This window comes from Leptodactylus fuscus, chromosome 6, assembly GCF_031893055.1.
Source record: "Leptodactylus fuscus isolate aLepFus1 chromosome 6, aLepFus1.hap2, whole genome shotgun sequence".
Taxonomy (NCBI): Eukaryota; Metazoa; Chordata; class Amphibia; order Anura; family Leptodactylidae; genus Leptodactylus; species Leptodactylus fuscus.
The window spans coordinates 132,539,406-132,557,750 of record NC_134270.1 but is presented as its reverse complement, the minus strand read 5'-3'; the positions used below and the strand labels follow the sequence as shown (position 1 = coordinate 132,557,750).

General features: G+C 44.6%; 1 protein-coding gene across 2 annotated transcripts in view; it reads right to left on the bottom strand.

Annotated features, from left to right (window-relative positions):
• Positions 1–16,923, bottom strand: part of GRB2 (growth factor receptor bound protein 2) — a 33,298-nt gene extending 16,375 nt beyond the window's left edge. For both annotated transcript variants that reach the window (XM_075277224.1, XM_075277225.1), the window contains exon 1: positions 16,839–16,923. The gene's annotated coding sequence lies outside the window, so the exon portion shown is untranslated. The remainder of the gene's footprint in view (positions 1–16,838) is intronic.
• Between the last annotated feature and the right edge of the window lie 1,422 nt (positions 16,924–18,345).

Below are 18,345 nucleotides of genomic sequence, written 5' to 3'. Positions count from 1 at the left end.
GATAATCCCAAGGGCCATAGAAACGGAGTGTAAACAATGAAGTAAATAAATTAAGATAGCGGCCAAACAAAGCAGTTTTGATAAAGCAATGCATTTAGGAAAAGTCTTACATCCACATAAACTAGCAGTATAGATAGGATCCTTGTGATGGGACAACCCCTTTAAGTGAGAAAGAATATGTCTTACCTTAAAATAAAAATACTACCTTTTTTTTCTACAGCTCCTCGGAGTAACAGGCAACGAACAAACCCTATATAGTCAATCCTAATCTTATATTTCCTCCTATTTCTCCCCTCTTTATGGTGATATTTGCAAGATTAGAGAGAGGCAGAGAACAGACGGAGGAATACAGGCTCAGACTACACAGACTTACTTTGTAGTCTGTTACCATGAAGACACATAGGGCTGTATCACAGTTATAGAAAGAAAACCGTAGCAAATTTTAAATTGCCGTCTATTGCAAATGGTTGTGAAGGTATACATAGCCTTCAATGTAATACTCCTAATAGATCGGAGCATAAGCAAACACTGAAAAGCAGATATTTGTCAGATAAAGACAATCTTGTTGGGATGTGTCATCAATGCAATGTCTATGGCCATCTGCTCGCTCCTTTTTTTTTTTTTTTTTTTTTACTGTTCCATGAACCTGCCCTTTGTGTGTCTGTCTGAGCCTGAGAACAAGGACCGATGTGAACATGGGAATCAATACATTCAGTGCTGGAGAATGCCAGGGCACTAGATAAAGTTATGCACCAGCATGGGGGCAGGAGCAGTAGCATGGAGCTGTACAATGTTAACGGCACTGGCTGTTCATTGTATTTTGCAGCCATTTAATACAACATATCCTTGACAGCAGGAATAACAATCTAAATGGAAGCTGTCACTGACAAATAATGGAGCTGCTATACTGTGGGCTGAACGAATATACATGACAAAGCAACCAATCAATCGCCTGGAAACCATTACTTTGGGAATAAAAGGCAAACCTCAGTGAGGCTTTGGTATCTAACAAAGGGGCAGACTGTATACAGGTTGATACAGAAACAAAAAAAAAAAAAAGTGACTCTATGGTAAACTAATGTCACGTTCAGACTGTAGAATATTCATGCGTATGGCGACGCATACTCTGCACCAATACTGGAGTGAAGTTCCACATCTCACTTTTTTCAATGAGGATCCATGCTGCTGCTCATACGTCTATAGTTTTAGATCATGTCACTAAGGACTGACTGTGTGCTATCCGTGAAAGAAATCATTAAAGTGAATGGGATCTATCATATATCCATTGTGTTTCATGGATAGAGACACTGAGAAAAAAAAAAAAATCTGAGCAGCCACTATTATTTTCTCATTTCTCTACTCGTCTCGGCCATTTAAGCCTATGAGTCCCTGAAGAAAATGCACAGAACACGCAGGACCGTGGAGCTGGAGTCAGGACCAATTTTGGGTAGAGTCGGAAAAAAGTTTCCAAATTCGGTTTGAAAATAAAATGAATACTTATTTTTAATTACACTTATAAAATTTATATTAATTGACATTATATTATATATATATATATATATATATATATATATATATATATAATTTATATTCTTTAATTAATTTACAGTTTGTCACATTTATTTTAATAGGAAATAGGGTCTGGGAATACAAAAATGGATGGCACACAGAAGTACACCAGGATGGACGCCTGTTATTTTCTAGTCTGCAAAATATATAGCTAATGTGAAACCAGACTCAATAACGTATTAACAGTGGCTGGTTACCACTTGCATATTAGCCTCAAGCATTTCACACCACATATTCACTACGTGAATCCAAGAGTTGGTTCTAACAGCATGTTCAGATGACATGTGCAATTTTGGTCTACTTCACGGAACAAGGAGACCCGTTAAAGTCTACAGGTCTCCAAAAATCACAGACAGGATATGTGCGCTGTCCCTTTTTCATGGGCCCACATACTCTGTACAAGTATATGAAATTATTTCTTAAAAAAAGAAAAAAAAAAAAAAAGTGATCTGTTATTCACAAACAGACCCGCAAATTATCAAGGTGAGGTGCTGTCCATTAATATGAGGCCTTACAGGGCAGGAGACACTTTTTGAGTGCATTCACACTTCGGATACGCTGACTGATTCTGAACGTTAAAACACGTTCAGAATCAGCGCATGTAAAGCAGTTCCCATTCATTTCAATGGAAGCCGGCATACGAGCACTCCCCATTGAAATGAATGGGCTGCTTTTTTCTCTACGAGTGCTCCCATTGAAGTGAATGGGAAGTTAGAAGCGCTCGCGTGTACGGCTCGGAGTGAGCCAAGCGCTTACGCCGTGTGAAGGGGCCCATAGAGAAAAAAGCAGCCCATTCATTTCAATGTGGAGCGCTCATATGCCAGCTCCCATTGAAATGAATGGGATCTGCTTTATACGCGCTGCTTTTGAGCGTGTTTTAAGTTCAGAATGAGCGGAGCGTATACTCCGTGTGAAGGCTCCCTTAAGAGAAGAATTACCCTCCTAGACCCATGCCAAAGGCTTCAGAGATAGTGACGTCCTCATATACTCAGTGGGGCGTCAATCAAGTCAGCATTATTTTACAGGATACTAAAAAGGTTTTTTTTTTTTTTTTGACTACTATGTGTTTAGAAAGGCGTTACCTAAAAGTATGACAACATGGCACTGCTCCTATAAACTAGTGTCGGGTTCCCTTTAATCAAGATTACAGAATTTAGCATTCCCGATCCTAAATACCTACAGTCTTACTTCTACCTCTAACGTATTGTGACATTTTTATCACACACAAATATCGTGTGTGTATAGGTAGGTATATATATATATATATATATATATATATGTGTGTGTGTTATATTCACAAGAGACCATTTAGAAATATTTCAGCGAGCAGTGTGCACTTACTTCTACCGTTCCTGCATATTAATGCACTTTTTTAGCTCACTATTTGCGAACCAAATAAAGAGTAGTCCGGGAACAGGCTCTCTATTGTGCACTGTAGGGGATTAATCCTTAACAGGACACATAAGACTGAGGCAGCGTTCGCCCTTTAATTTGAAGTTATGCTAAAATTCTCACTTCCTCCTAAGAGAATATCCCGAGTTAACCCATCAATGGCTGTGGCTTTTTTTGTTCTTCTGTAACCTCGGACGATACAGAGCCTGTCCCAGGACACGGTTTCAGGATCCCTGGCCATCTGTTTAGGACGTGTATTCACTTTATGGGAGGGCTTTGAAACGCCCTTTTATTTTTTTTTTTGTGCCTACTGTGATCCCATCTGCCGAGAGACGTGACCTATTGATAAATGAGCCATGAAAGGCATCCTCCTTTATGCTGAAAACTATTTGGATAACAGGATTATTTTACTTAAATTAGGACAACTATGTAACACAAAACTGGTCTTGCATACATTTATAAAGGGAAATATGGGCTGTGGTTTATTTTATTAGCTAAGCACACGTGAATTGAGACAGGCCGCTCCTGAGCTCACATTTATACTGGCCATACATACTAGACGGCCGTCGCCCCAAGCTTGTGTGACAGCAATGTCTCACAACCCCCTACACATGAACACTCAGCCTTTAGGATCACCCCTAAGAACAAAAGCATTGGCCACAGCAAAATCTGCACAATCCTTTTCCCTCTGTAGATCAGTGCATGGATATTGGGTCAGGGAGGTCGCTTGGGGACCTCCCGAACGGAAACCTAATCCGCATAAAACAGTGGTTACCTTAGGAAACCGATGGACCCCGTAGACTATAATGGGGTCAGCGTGGTTTCTGCTTGAAAAATATGGAGAGAAAAGTACTGCTTGCAGGACTTTTCTCTCCGCATTTTTTATATGGAGAAGGGACCAGAATGGCCCGAACGCAGATGTAAACCGGGCATTCGGGTCACCAGAATCAAACTGCGTTTTCCACTTGTGAATCGGTGTCTCCATTCCCCAGATTAGATTGTTATTGAAATGAGGGCAAAGAGTTCATTTGTATATTGACAAAAATAGCGATATCTCAGCAATGGGTTGACATGCTGGGCTCTGGTGAAAGACTCCTTTTAACATCCACCCCTGTTTTTGGATTGAAATGGTTTGTGCCGTTAAGGACACTTATACCTTACCTACAGGACGGGAATAAGAGTCCGATCACTGGTGGCCTGACCACCAGATCCTCCAGCGATTAGAATAGCAAAGGACTGAAAGTTCCCTAATGCCTCCTTGTGAGCTTGCGTGATCGGCGCTCCATTGATTTATATGGGGCTGCGGGTGCTATCACACATTACAGTCCTGGCACCCCCATAGAAGTGAATGAAGCGCCAGTCACATAAGCGAACTGGCGATCCATTCACAAGTAGGCTTTAGGGTGACTTTCTTCCCACCCAACCTCCTGACTGCTGAGTAACCGAGCAGTGAAGGCCACAGTCATCAGACACTCATCCCAGTCCTGTGGACAGCAAATAAGTGTCCTTAATGGCACAACCCCTTTAAAAACTGCACCAAAAAAACCTGCATGTGTAATCTCAGCCTAAGTTCATGGCTGAAATAACATTAAAGGACAATCCCATGGAAAACATTTTACAGGCGCTTCCATGTAGGCTGTTACAGTCATCTAATCTGGCCATACATGCTCAAAGAAGAATGAACGATCTTTCTGGGGACATTAGTTCATGGACGAACAAAAAAAAATAAAAAATCATCAAAAATGTAGCATAGATTCATCTGCAGCCTTATCTGAGGAACTTCTTTCCCAAATGTTTTTTGGTTGTAAATGGGAATGACTTTTCTTCTTCCCTTTGGTGAAACCCAATACAGTCATTGAGAAGAAAAAAAAACCCACAGTAGGAAGTGCAGACCTCAGTAATAAAACACTGAAGGAAGTATGGTGCAATGTTTTCTGCAGAAAAGAAGATGAGGTATATTTCTGAATCATAGAAGCAAACTAGTAATCTACCGTATATACGCCGACCCAAATATAAGCCGACCCCCTAATTTTACCACAAAAAAACTGGAAAATCTTATTGACTCGAGTATAAGCCGAGGGGGGGGAAATGCAGCAGCTACTGGAAAATTTCCAAAATTAAAATGGCCGGAGTTTTTGGGTGCAGTAAATGCTGGGTGCTGAGGAAGGGGAGGGGGTGTTTTGGTTGTCTGTCTGCCCCTTCCCTGAGCTTGAGGACTGGGTTTTTTTACCCCCACTTGGAATTCAGCCTGGCTGCATATAGGGTATCTGCAGTGCTCCTATTAACCCATTCCCAACGGAATAGGAGCACTGCAGATACCCTATATTCAGCCTGGCTGTAGTCAGACTGAATTCCAAGTGTGTGTGTGTGGGGGGGGGGTCTGCCCCTTTAAGCTCAGGGAAGGGGCAGACGGACAACCAAAGCACCCCCCCCCTTCCCCAGCACTTACTGCACCCCAAACCCCGACCCTCCATCAACGTCAATCTAGTATTTATCCCCTATCCTATGGATAGGGGATAAATAGTTGAAAGATCACTCTTACTTATTCATTTCAAGGGGGGTGGGGGTGGAAGGGATATTGTTATATACACTCCAGACACTGTATTGTTTGCACGGTGTACTCACATTCTGCTGCAGTTGTTCCAGGGATAGAAGGTTGTCCAGCCAGAAGGTCCACGGGGAGTGCAGCAGGATGCCCTCACTGTCCGGCTCCTGCGACAGCTCCAGGTGATGGTTCAAGTGCAGCTTCTCATTGCTCTCTGCTTTCAACTCCCTCCAGCCCGGACCCGCGGGGAGCGACATCTTCCTGTGGACCCCGCCAACATCGTCACTTAACTGCGCAGAGCGTCAGCAGTTTTGGTGGCACGGTCCGGACCTGCGCGAACCGCCATCTTCCTGTGGACCCCGCCAGCATTGCCACTTAACTGCGCAGAGTCAGCAGTTTTGACGGCAAGGTCCATGGGGAGTGCAGCAGGATGCCCTCACTGTCCGGCTCCTGCGGTAGCTCCAGGCTGGTGATCGTTCAGGTGCAGCTGCTCCTCGCTCTCTGCCTTCAGCTGCCGCCGGTCCGGACCCGCGGGAAGCGCCATCTTCCTGTGGACTCGACGCCGAAACTGCTGACTCTGCACAGTCAGTGACGATGCTGGCGCTCCCTGTGGGTCCAGACCGGCGGCAGCTGAAGGCGGAGAGCGAGGAGCAGCTGCACCTGAACCATCACCAGCCTGGAGCTGCTGTAGGATCCGGACAGTGAGGGCATCCCGCTGCACTCCCCGTGGACCTTCTGGCTGGAGTGCAACCTACACCGTGCAAACAATACAGTGTCTGGAATGTATATAACAATATCCTCCCTGCGCTTGACTCGAGTATAAGCCGAGGGGGACTTTTTCAGCACAAAAACTGTGTTGAAAAACTAGGCTTATACTCGAGTATATACGGTAAGCTAAGCTATGCCTAAGGGAATGAAATCTACGTCCCGAAACGCGGAAGCTTGTTTCTGTTTTTATATATGGATCCACTTTCTTGTATGTCTCTTTTTTAATCATTCTAAGTAAAAGTAAAATTTTATATTTTTTTGCTGGAGAACTGCCTTTTTTTCAAGCCTTGTCCATATATCTGAATCCTTAACAAAGTCTGTGTTACCCCTCTACAGTCTGGGCTGTGCCATCTGAAGGAGACGCTTCAGTGGTGTTGACCACATAAGAGGTAAGGCCTACTGTGAACACTCGAAGAGGCCTGCTGAAGAGGATGGTGGGAGAATAATATATCAGTACCCCCAAATGGCAGGAATGGCAAGCAAAATTTGACAACACAGGAAGTCAGCGCTGATATACCATCACCCCACGCACAGGAAAGGGTGTGTGAGCACAAGGACTCTACAGCAATGAATGGGTTACAGTGACCCTGAGCATGCAATACATAGTAAGTGCTATTCCTATAGGCCCCCTCCTCCTCATCACTAAGATTTTAATTTAAAAACAATTTAATTCAGTAAATATCCTTGCCGATTTCGTCAGGACTGGTCAACCATCTAATATGTATGGTAGTGTCCAGACTCACACCCAACGGCAGAAGTCAGAAGATTGGACATGCTGGGATGAACTTTGCCCTCAACAGATATAAGACGCCACCAGTGGTGTCCTGCAGAATCTTATTCCTGTCTTGACACCCAAGATGAACATGCATGCTTATGGGGAGGTCTGGAGGAAGACAGTTATGTAATGTGAGGACCAGGGTCTCTATAACTTGTGTATCAAGGCAGAATTGTTACTCACGACGAAGCAAGCTGGGTGATATCCGTATAATGAAGTTTAATAAGATCACTTGACAGAAAAGGAAGCCAAGAGGGTTAATCCATCTCTACAAAAAAGGAGGCGACATTTGCAAAGCTCCAAATATACACGAGCTGCATCTGTCGTAGGGTCTTACAGATTATGATGTATGGTGGAGTAAGTTATGGGCCAGGCACAGACCCCTCATGTGCATCTGTCACTACAAGGACATTAAAAACTGCACATGTGCTCCCTGCTCCACTTTCTTCAGTCTCGTGACTTCATGTCCCTTCCTCTGAGAAGACCTTGTCCTGATGGCCTTCAATATGAAGAAAAACTCTCACTGAGTTTTTAGAAGTTCCTGTTTATTGTAGTTATTTACTATGGTGCTTTATGGCGCCAACATGATGTAATAAATATGACTCCCGCTGAGGGCTGGTTACTCATTATTAAAGGGAATTTCCCACTAAACACTCGGCCTGAATAGCTGTCCTCTTCCGTCAGGTAGTCACTGGAAATACTCTGTGACAATCAATACGATGACCGACACCACCTGCATGGAGGGTTGTCACCCTCGAAATAAGGCTATGCACAGTCACACACATTAAGTGTCCAGCTACAGGCCCGTGTCTCCTATTCACAGGATAGGGAATAAGCGTCTGATCACTGGTGGGCCTACCAATGGCGATCATGAGAACAGGGGTCCCAGAGGGCCTCATGTGATTGAAGTGGTGTGTTTCTACACAAACACATCTCAAGTCACTTCTATGGGACTGACTGATAGTGTCTAATAGCTAATGGCACCAAAACCAGGGCTGTGGGGTAGATAGGTCAAACCATCGACTCCTACGCCTCTATTTTACCACAGAACGACGAACTCCTGACTCTATGGTGAGTCATAAGCAGTAAAGACCCTCCATTTCAGTAAAAAGCTAGTGACTCAATTCCTATGAAAGTAAATCTGTGACTACCTATACAGCTTATTATACAATATTAATAATTCTATAATACAATTAAAAACTATGCAATATCTTACTTTAAAACCGGAGATAGAAAACTTTTTTTTTGGACTACTACTCCACCCAAAACTGAGCATGACTCCACCGCCCTGACAAAAAACTGCTCTGACCCATCAAGACATTGGCTCCAATAAATCTAGGAAGAAGACCAGTATTAAAGGACAGGGGATAAATGTGCCATCAGTGGGTGCCTGACCATTGGGTCCCCCAGAGATCAGGAGAATGGGGACTAAAAGTCCCCCTAAAGCCTTCTTATGAATGGAGCCCACTTGTGCGACTGGCGCTCCATTCACTGCTATGCAGGACTGTAATCTCCGGCAGCACCATAGAAGTGAATGGCGCTCCCTTCACAAGTGGGAATTTCGGTGAACATACTATGAGTACCATAAAAGACTTGCCATTTTGGAGCTGCATCGACTTCAAGCCATCATAATTTGGCTTGAGACAAAGTTGCTCAGATCCTTACACAGTAGATGGCTGTCCAAAAAAAAACAGAGTTCAGCCAAGAAATCTCTCCCAACGCCCCATACAAATGGCCGCCCAGTTCAGCCAAGTCATGAGGAGACATTAATAAGCTGCTGCCGGACACCTCTGCAGTTGGTTTATCTCCCCAAATACAACAGGATAAGGCATGTTGAAATCCAGCATCTCAACATTTGACAATAATGGAAAGTTAGGACCCCCCCCCCCATTAGATGGTTGGACATGTATACTGTTATCAGATGAGTGGAAGTAATGTGACAGATGTCCTAATGCCCACAGGGCTATGAGGGCATGAGGCTCCTGTTTTGGACCAAAGTTTGCAGCCATCATGGTATAGCGAAATACAATACACTAGGACACAGCAACATTTTTGTCCCATTAGTGAGAACATTGGTGTCTATTTAATATCTAGGCAGTCTGTTATGAGTGGCGATAAGTGAAAATAAAGCAAAAAACTCTGCAGCAGATGACATGGTTGTGCCTGTCTTGTGAGGCAATAAGTTATAACCTATTGCTATAGGTATCCAGCTGGGGCTTCACTGCAATGTTGGCCGCAATTCCCGTTGCACAAACAAAGCAATGTAGGCCAATAGGACTGCACTTCGGCTCTGAGGTTTTTTTTTTCTTCCAAAGTTGAAAAAAAAAGTTAGATTTTTTTGGTTACCTAAAGTCAATTGCGGTGACTCTATTCAGGTGTCACAGGATAACTTAGAAATCTTCGGTCACACGATGGGGTTTGCTGCCAAAGCTGATGTTTAACTCCAGCCCTAATGTTTACTGAAGGCCTATTTTCTTTTCTTTTTATATACACTTTATGTCTCTGTTATGACTGTAGAGGCTGCATGCTCTACGTTACCCTCAAAAAACACCAATCAAAAACATGGACAAAAAATTGGCATTACAGGGGTTGTTCCAAAATTTAAACTTATCACCTACCAACAATTTAAAGGGAACCTGCCAGGTTGATTTGGGACCACCTCTAGATCCTTATGGACAGGAGGCTTAATGTACCAAATACTCCTATTATAAAGTTGTCCAATCCTTTTATATTACCTAAAGATGACTCTCAGCCTTCTCTCTAGCGTCCCCCCCCCACCTACGCAATTGTTCACTGGAGATGGGAAGGTACCCCTCAGATTCACTATGCATGCGCCAGAGATCCAGCACATGCGCAGTAAAGACAAAATATACCTTTCCAGCTTTACTTATTAACTGTGCAGATGTGAATAAAGTCACTGGGTAAGTATCAAGTTTAATTTTTAATTTTGTTGTTTATTTTGTAATACAGAAATTGGGAATGTTAACCCCCAGTTAATTTATTCATACATTTCCATGAGGCATAACAGAGGAACAGACTTGTTATTTAATATAGAATGCAAATATCTACTAAAATAGACATGATAGGAGAAGTGACAGGTGGCCATAGACAACTGGTGACCAAAAGTGGCAATTATCATACCCATTTGCCAAAAATACATTCTATATATTTTAGGAAGGATGAAATAAAATCCATCTTGGCTGATTCTCCGTTTGCCCTGCAAATACGGAATGGGGCGATGGGCAGCCAATGCAAACAAGAGCATGGGCATCATAAAAGTAAGACCGATCTGTGTAAAACAAAGCAGAAAAGCGGTAGAAAATGCTTAAATAAATTGACAACTTTTATTAACTATACAAGGACAATACATAACACGTTAAAAGGTGACAGAAAAACATCTACCAATAAATAGGTGTGGAGGACAAAACCTAGCATAGTAGGGGTATGAGCAAAATGATGTAACAAATGCTCCGGATAAACTCAAAATTATTTAGCATTGGCAATCATTACATAGTATATCCCTAATCCTTATCACATTGGCTTAATGTCAACACTGACGTGTTTAGGGCAAGTGCACAGCACAGTGATATGGTCTACAGTACAATGTTGTAAGGAAAGTATAACAAAATGTATTACACAATGCTAAGGAGTAGTTGGTAAAGGTGTATTACTCATGGTTAGAGGTAGTCAAAGGTTGTATCATAGATAACGCACCAAACAGTTCAGGAGCACGAGATATAGTAGAGAAGTGAAATAAGAAGTTTACATAACCATAGGTGGAATGTACACAATGCTGCTGGTTGGCCCACACACCTAGCCCCAACGCACGTTTTGGCTATGAGCCTTCTTCCGGGGCATTTGTTACATCATTTTGCTTATACCCCTACTATGCTAGGTTTTGTCCTCCACACCTATTTATTGGTAGATGTTTTTCTGTCACCTTTTAACGTGTTATGTATTGTCCCTGTATAGTTAATAAAAGTTGTCAATTTATTTAAGCATTTTCTACCGCTTTTTTGTTTTTCTTTGTTATGGTTTTTTGAAATGCACTTATGTGATGACCTTACAGAAGGTACTATATGCTATTTGAATTAGGTTATTTGATGTACCCTATCTTCATGCTTGTGTAGGCCTGAGGGGGAAAAAATGTCAGTAATTCCAATAGCAACTAGACTTATTCTGTATATGATGTCCTACACATTAAGGAAGCCTTAACACGGAGTTTAACGAATGTAAAACTCGTTCAGAGTGAGTAACGTAAAAAACAGATCCCATTGAGTTCAATGGGTGCTGGATTATGCGCGCTACCTATTGAAATCAATGGGAGGCTTTGTAACCCATTGATTTTAATGTGTTACGTGCGTAATCCGGCACCCATTGAAGTCAATGGGATCTGTTTTGCAGCGCCTCGCTCTGACAGGTGTATACGTGTCTAAATGAGCGGCGCATTACTCCGTGAGATAAAGATCAATGCTGAATACTGAAGGGAATGTATTACCAGAAAAATACATGACACCACTTTATGATGGCGGGGGGTCCAGGGATACCCACCATAAAGGGGACACAGTACACGTTTCCTTGCCTTGACCAGTATATAGGGAACTGCAGCTGCCCAATCTCTTGAATGTAACAGTACCACGCATAGAGACTATCCAGGAGTCCCACTGCGGAAGGAAAGAGTGATTGTTAGTGATATGGCGAGCTGTCCCTATAAAAGAGGCTTTCTGGGCCTACGATAGGACATTCAAGAGACCACATAATTTGGGTGAGCTCTGAGACCTCCAGAAGACCAAGTGTGGTGCTATATATTTTGCACTGCCTGTGCTTGGCTTAGCAGTTCAGCCCATTCACTTGGTTAGGACTGAGACATGAGGCCATGTGATCGATGATTGTGAAATGAAGGCAATGTTACCGGAGATGCAGGAAGAAGGAAAACTGCATCTCGGGTGCTACTTATTTGGGGCAGCTATCCTATAAGTTAAAGGGGTTTTCAAGGCCACCAGTCTTTTTTTTTTTTTTCATACTGATGACCTGCTGTGGATAGGTCACCAGTATCTGATCAGTGGGGGTCTGACACCCTAGCTCCATATTAAGTTCTGCACCTTTTTAAGTTATAGGCACAGACCATTGCCACTGCTATACAGTGAATGAGGCTGCAGCTTTGCACCTATTACTTGAATAGGAATAGAGCTGCTTCCAAATTTTCCCACTGCAACAAGCCATGGCAGCAACTGAATTAGCTGATCAGAGCAGGTCCGGGTGTCAGACCTTCCTTCAATCCATCCTGTGAAGAAGGCATCAGAATATAAAAAAAAAACTTTAGGCTGAAGCCCCTCTTTGCAGAAAAGCTGCTTTATCTTCTGGTTGCAAATATTGCTTACGGTAGTTTTTTTTGAGTCAAAGCCAGGAGAGGATTAAAAAATGATACTTACCCGTCCCTGGTGCTCCTGAGTCCTCCAAGTGCAGTCCGGTCCTTCTGCTCCGGCATCTTTTAAAAGTGAAACTGCTCACTGCCTGTGACGTCCCGGATCCCTTCCACTGAAACCGCCTCAGGAAGAGACCCCGGGATGTCACAGGCAGTGACATCACACGCCCTTCGATGAGGCCGCCGTTTGACCTCTGTATTCACGTGTGGCATGGATTTCCGCTGGAAGATAATAATGGACCGAGAGGACCAAACTGCGCTGGGAGGCATCACAAGGCCGTGGAAAGGCAAGTTTGATTTTTTTTTTCATTGCCCCCGACTGATTTAAAAAATAAACTTATTGTCCATTTTTCCCTGGACAACCAATTTAATGTCCGAACCTTTCACGAGGCCTTCTCCATAAGTAAGACACCCATCTGCAGACAGCATTCAGGGGGTCTGCCCATTGTAAGTGCAATGCAGGGCACTGGTAGACTGGGCAAGATGTGTGAAATGGAATAATGCCAAGTTGGTATAAGGAGTCTTATGCAATAGCTCCAGTGCAAGAAAAGATATGCAAAGTAGCACTCCTGCAGGAAGAAGGAAATCTGTATCTGCTAAAATCTGTAAGAAACCATCAACTGTAAAGCAACTATCTAGTCTAGGAGGTCACAGACTGAACCCATCACTGCCCACTACGTATATAGGTACGTAACTAGTGCCGTATATATCACAGGTACTGTATACTGAGCCATCACCAGTCCACAAACCCAGCAACTCCAGGAAGTGACAGGCGCTGATCTAGCAGATCTTACAGTAGATCAAGCCGGGGCTAGACTGCTTAATGTTCACTATCTTAGAGATCTCTAAGCCACACAGCTCTAGCATTGTGACAATGACATTACCATCTGAGGACAACAGCAGCCTTTCCACTTTTCCCATTCACTTTTTTGGAAACTGGGAGGGGGATGGGTTGCCCTGTGGTCAAAGCTGAGCAATGAATCAATATGACAAAGCCTAGGATCAGTTCTACACGGGCACACCCAAAATCATCTCACTGACTAGGTCAAGCGTCTTACAGTTACCGGGTAGGTCCTGACTTCTGACCACCGCATAGATCTACATGCATGGGTTTATTAAAGGGGTGACCCCTAGCCATTAATTTATCTTTTATGGAAACCATAAAAATAGGCATGTAAAACGAGTGCTTACACCTTTTCAATAACCCAACACTTCAGACATCTAGCAGTAGAGGGAACAGTTAGGGTTCTTTAAGGACAAGGGCACATATAGCATCCACAATACAGCCAAAACCTCGCCCAACCACAGCCACCAATGGTTGCAAAGCATTGCAGATTAATCTGAGGTATTAACTGTAACATCGTATGGCTGTGCGTGTCCTGACCATTATAGAGCAGATGAGTTGCCCATAAACGGTGCAGTCACTTGGAAATCATCTGTGCAACCCACCCCCTCCTTTATAGAGATAAAGAGGTCATCCATTTTTATAAAACTGATGACCTGCCCTTAAGACAGACCATTAATTTTAGACATGCGGGGTTCTCATTTATTAAGAGGCTTCATAAATCAGCTGCGCCCTGCGCCTGTCGAGTCCTTTATTAAGACTGGCGGACATGACTCCAGTCTTAATAAATCTGTTGTTTGTAGGTAGATCAAGGACACACAAGCATTGCTTTGCACTGTAGACATGAGCGAGTAGTATTCCAAACCGCAGTTTGGAATAGCATGCACCCATAGGAATGAATGGACGCAGCCGGCAGGGCTAAGGGGGTTAAGCGGCAGGACGCCGGCCCCGTCTGCGTGCCGGCCGGCTCCATTCATTGCTATGGGTGCGTGCTATTCGAAGCTGCCTTTTAGAATACTACTCGCTCATCTCTACTTTGCAGCTGATCGCTGGGTGTATTTAGACAGGGCAGTGATCATCACTTTATATGAACGAGCCTATAGCACACCCCACAAAAATCTTGTAGTGTATAGGATCAACTTTTGGCTGAAACTGTATAGTTTTCTAACTGATCTTACAGACCCTTCCCCAGCCTAACAGTAGGCATCAAGGGCCAGAGGATGGATTATACGTTCTTGTAGTCGATCAAGTAACAGCTTATTCCTCTCTCCCTAAAAAAACCCAAAATGCAAACCATGCATGGTTATGATAGAGATGGGAGACATAGCTGTTAGCTGATTTTGATCCCACAGACTAGAAATTGGACAGAAATCTGTATGTGTAAAGGAGCGTCTGCTGCCAATTGCCTGTTCCCCAAATTCTGCTGCAGTAAAAAACCAAAAAAAAAAAAAAAGACACCCGAAAAAGGGGAGATATTTTGCAGCAGAATTCTTTACGTAGTTGCTACTGCTTTTACCCTTTGCATTAAAGCCCAGCATAACTTCGACAGGTTTTAACACAGCATGTGGATAAGATCTGGCCTAAAATCTCATACACTTTGCTGATACTGTACATCGCAGCGGAGTATGTGTTGATCCTTGAGGTGAAAAGATCTACAAGTTTCACCCTACAGTGTGCACACAGCTAACTGGACAGGTTTTACTAGTGTCAGGCACAGTCTAAACTCGCACACTCTCCCCGGTGTACCACAATGCCAAACTACTGTGACCTTCATATACGTTATCTATAGCCAAAAATTCACAATTTGTATTTTCCTTCCTGTTTATAGAGAAATGTAACGATGATTTTCTCCTAATCTATGCCGGCTGCCTGGTGAGAAGAAGCAGAAGTCAATTGTAGATAGCTGGTGGTTACTGGAAATGATTTAAGAGGGGCAAGTGTCATTTTTAGGCAGAAATGCTATGACAAATGACACATCTGGGTTCAGTTCCTCTTTAAAGGGGTTGTTCAAGACGCGGATATTAATGGTTCTATCCCTAAGCTATGTCATCAATATCAGATCACTGGGGTTTGGCACTCCGTATCAGTGAAGCTGCACAGTGTACAGAGCTGGAAGTAGGCAACGCCATACACTGTGTAGCGGCAGCTCAGCTCTCATTCACGTAAATGGGAGCTAAGTGGCAGAATCCCAATTGGGCTACTAGAACGCACAAAATTGTTTTCGGCTCCATACATCAAGCAGAACCAGAGGCCGTGACTGCTGAGCACTGAATCACTGACCACTTTGGCTATCTCAATAATAATAATAAGGGTAGGGGGTCCATCCCATCCAGCAGGGGGCACGCCTTTATTCACAATGGGAGTACAACACGCGCAGCTTTAAGGATCGGCAGTATAAGAAGGACGTCACAGCGTTTATACTTATGCCATTACTTGTCAGTGTATGATTTCTGACATTTGTTAGGATGGCACTTGCCATTGTGTGTGCAGAGTAGTCAATTTTGCGCTGCACATGTGTCGCCTCTAAGTTATGTTTTGGGCATTGGTACCATGAAGCATGCAGCAGCTTTCAGCTATATAGTGCATGATGATCGGACTAGGAAAACAGGCACTTAAAGGGATTTTGCCACCCCAGACACTTATCCTTTAACTCTGAGACTGGGAATAAGCATCAGCTCTCTGGGGTCCAAGTGCAGAGACCACAGTCATTCAGAATAGGGAACAAGAGTCCCACTGAATCCCTTCTGTGAATGAAGCAACAGGACGCCAATCTCCAGCAACCCCATAGAAAGGCGCTGGCCACAAAAATACACCAGTGCTTCATTCACAGAGAGTTTCAATGCCCATTTTGCCGAGGGACCCCAGTGATGTGACCGAATCCCCTTCCCCGTGGATATAAATAAGTGCCAGTAGGTTTCTGTATTCACTTGAATAAGGATAGGCTGCAATACCTGACACAGACTGTAAACAAGAGTGGCAGAGTTCTTAGAACAAACAGGCATTTCTTTTTGTCAGCCATGGTCCGGATCCACCCAGGGGGCACACCGCTGCCTTGATTTGTACAGGGTGCTCTGGTTTTTGTGGTGGATGCAGTGTGGGGCGGTGTGCTCTGCTGACAGGTCCTGCTTGGGATCTCTCAGTACTGATGAGTACACATTCGTATAATTGGAGCAGCTGGATACATCGCCCCCTATCAGCCTCTGACACTTCCTATGCCCACACCACTGCTGTGCCATCCTCCTCTGTATTTCCGTGCCAGCTGCTGTAACTTGTATGTACTGCCATCCTCCCCCCGTGCAGCCATCAGATGGATCTCCTCCACAGCCCTCCCCATCTTACTCCACCCAGCAGATGTTCCCAGAACCAGGATGACACCCCGCACCCCTGCCTGCCCGTTATCAGCGCTCACTTCCTTCTGCCCCGCTGCGGTTGTCAGTCCGCCCAATCCTTATCCTCCTGCCCCTCCCAAAACAAATCCCCCACACACGATCCCCATAAACCCGCCGTCCACCGGTCTCACCGTTTTCTGCGGAGCCGCCTCTCTCCTCTCTCTTTCTGGCCGCTTCCGCTCCGCCCCGGGGCAGATCCTCCCGCGAGACTTCCGGGACTGCGTCAGATCCCGCGGGCGTAGAACGCAGTGCGTCGTGACGCTACAAGGACCGAAGCCCGACGTGTGACGTATGGTAGGGTAGGCCCGGCCATCTTTGTTGTGGGCACTGTTGGGTTATTATAACATTTGTTTCCGCAGTCCTTTTTGTTACAGTACATTGTTGTCAGGATGCTTTCAGAGGATTTTTTTTGCTCTTATTATTATATATATTTGAATCATGTATAGAAGTTTTAGAGGAATATTGCCAGACTCAGAGGGTGTAAAAAAAATAGTCATACTAAAATACCTCTCAAAGGACTGAAAGGGAGACAAAATGTGCAGGGCTTGCCTTGGCAAATTTACTTATATTAAGTGCACGACTATTACCCACATCCACTTTGGCTACACCCATTTATACCATGCCTCTTTGTGCCCCAATATAGTGTAAGACCTCATGGTGGACAATAATAATAATAATGCATCACATATCTGACGCAGATCTGAGTTTGAATACATACGCGACTAAAGCAAGGAGCTGTCACAGGTCAGCTCCTTGCTTTGCTGCTGCACTCCGGCTAGTGGCTGTGTAGGCGCGATGTGATGACGTCACATCGCACCTACAACTGTGTTAGTGACACTGCGGAGAGAGCTGTAGGGGAGCGAGGAAAAGGTGAATTTAAGTCTTTTTTGTGTGTACACATTGAGCTGGAACATGAAACTGGGGGCAGATGAAGGAGGGGGAGGTATGACACTGGTGGCAGAGATGGGGGGACATGATTCTGGGGGCAGAGATGGGGGGACATGAAACTGTGGGAAGAGATGGGGAGACATGAATCAGAGGGAAGAGATGGGGGGACATGAATCTGGGGGCAGAGATGGTGGACATGAATCTGGGGGCAGAGATGGTGGACATGAATCTGGGGGCAGTGATTGGAAACATGAATCTGGGGGCAGAGATGGGGGACATGAATCTGGGGGCAGAGATAGGGGGACATGAATCTGGGGGCAGAGATGGGGGGCATGAATTTGGGGGCAGAGATGGGGGACATGAATCTGGGGGCAGAGATGGGGGACATGAATCTGGGGCAGAGATGGGGGGCATGAATTTGGGGGCAGAGATGGGGGGACATGAATCTGGGGGCAGAGATGGGGGACATGAATCTGGGGGAAGAGATGGGGGCATGAATCTGGGGGCAGAGATGGGGGACATAATTCTGGGGGCAGAGATTGGGGGACATTAATCTGGGGGCAGAGATGGGGGGGACATTAATCTGGGGGCAGAGATGGGGGGACATGAATCTGGGGGCAGAGATGGGGGACATGAATCTGGGGCAGAGATGAGGGACATTAATCTGGGGGAAGAGATGGGGGGCATGAATCTGGGGGCAGAGATGGGGGACATGATTCTGGGGGCAGAGATGGGGGGACATTAATCTGG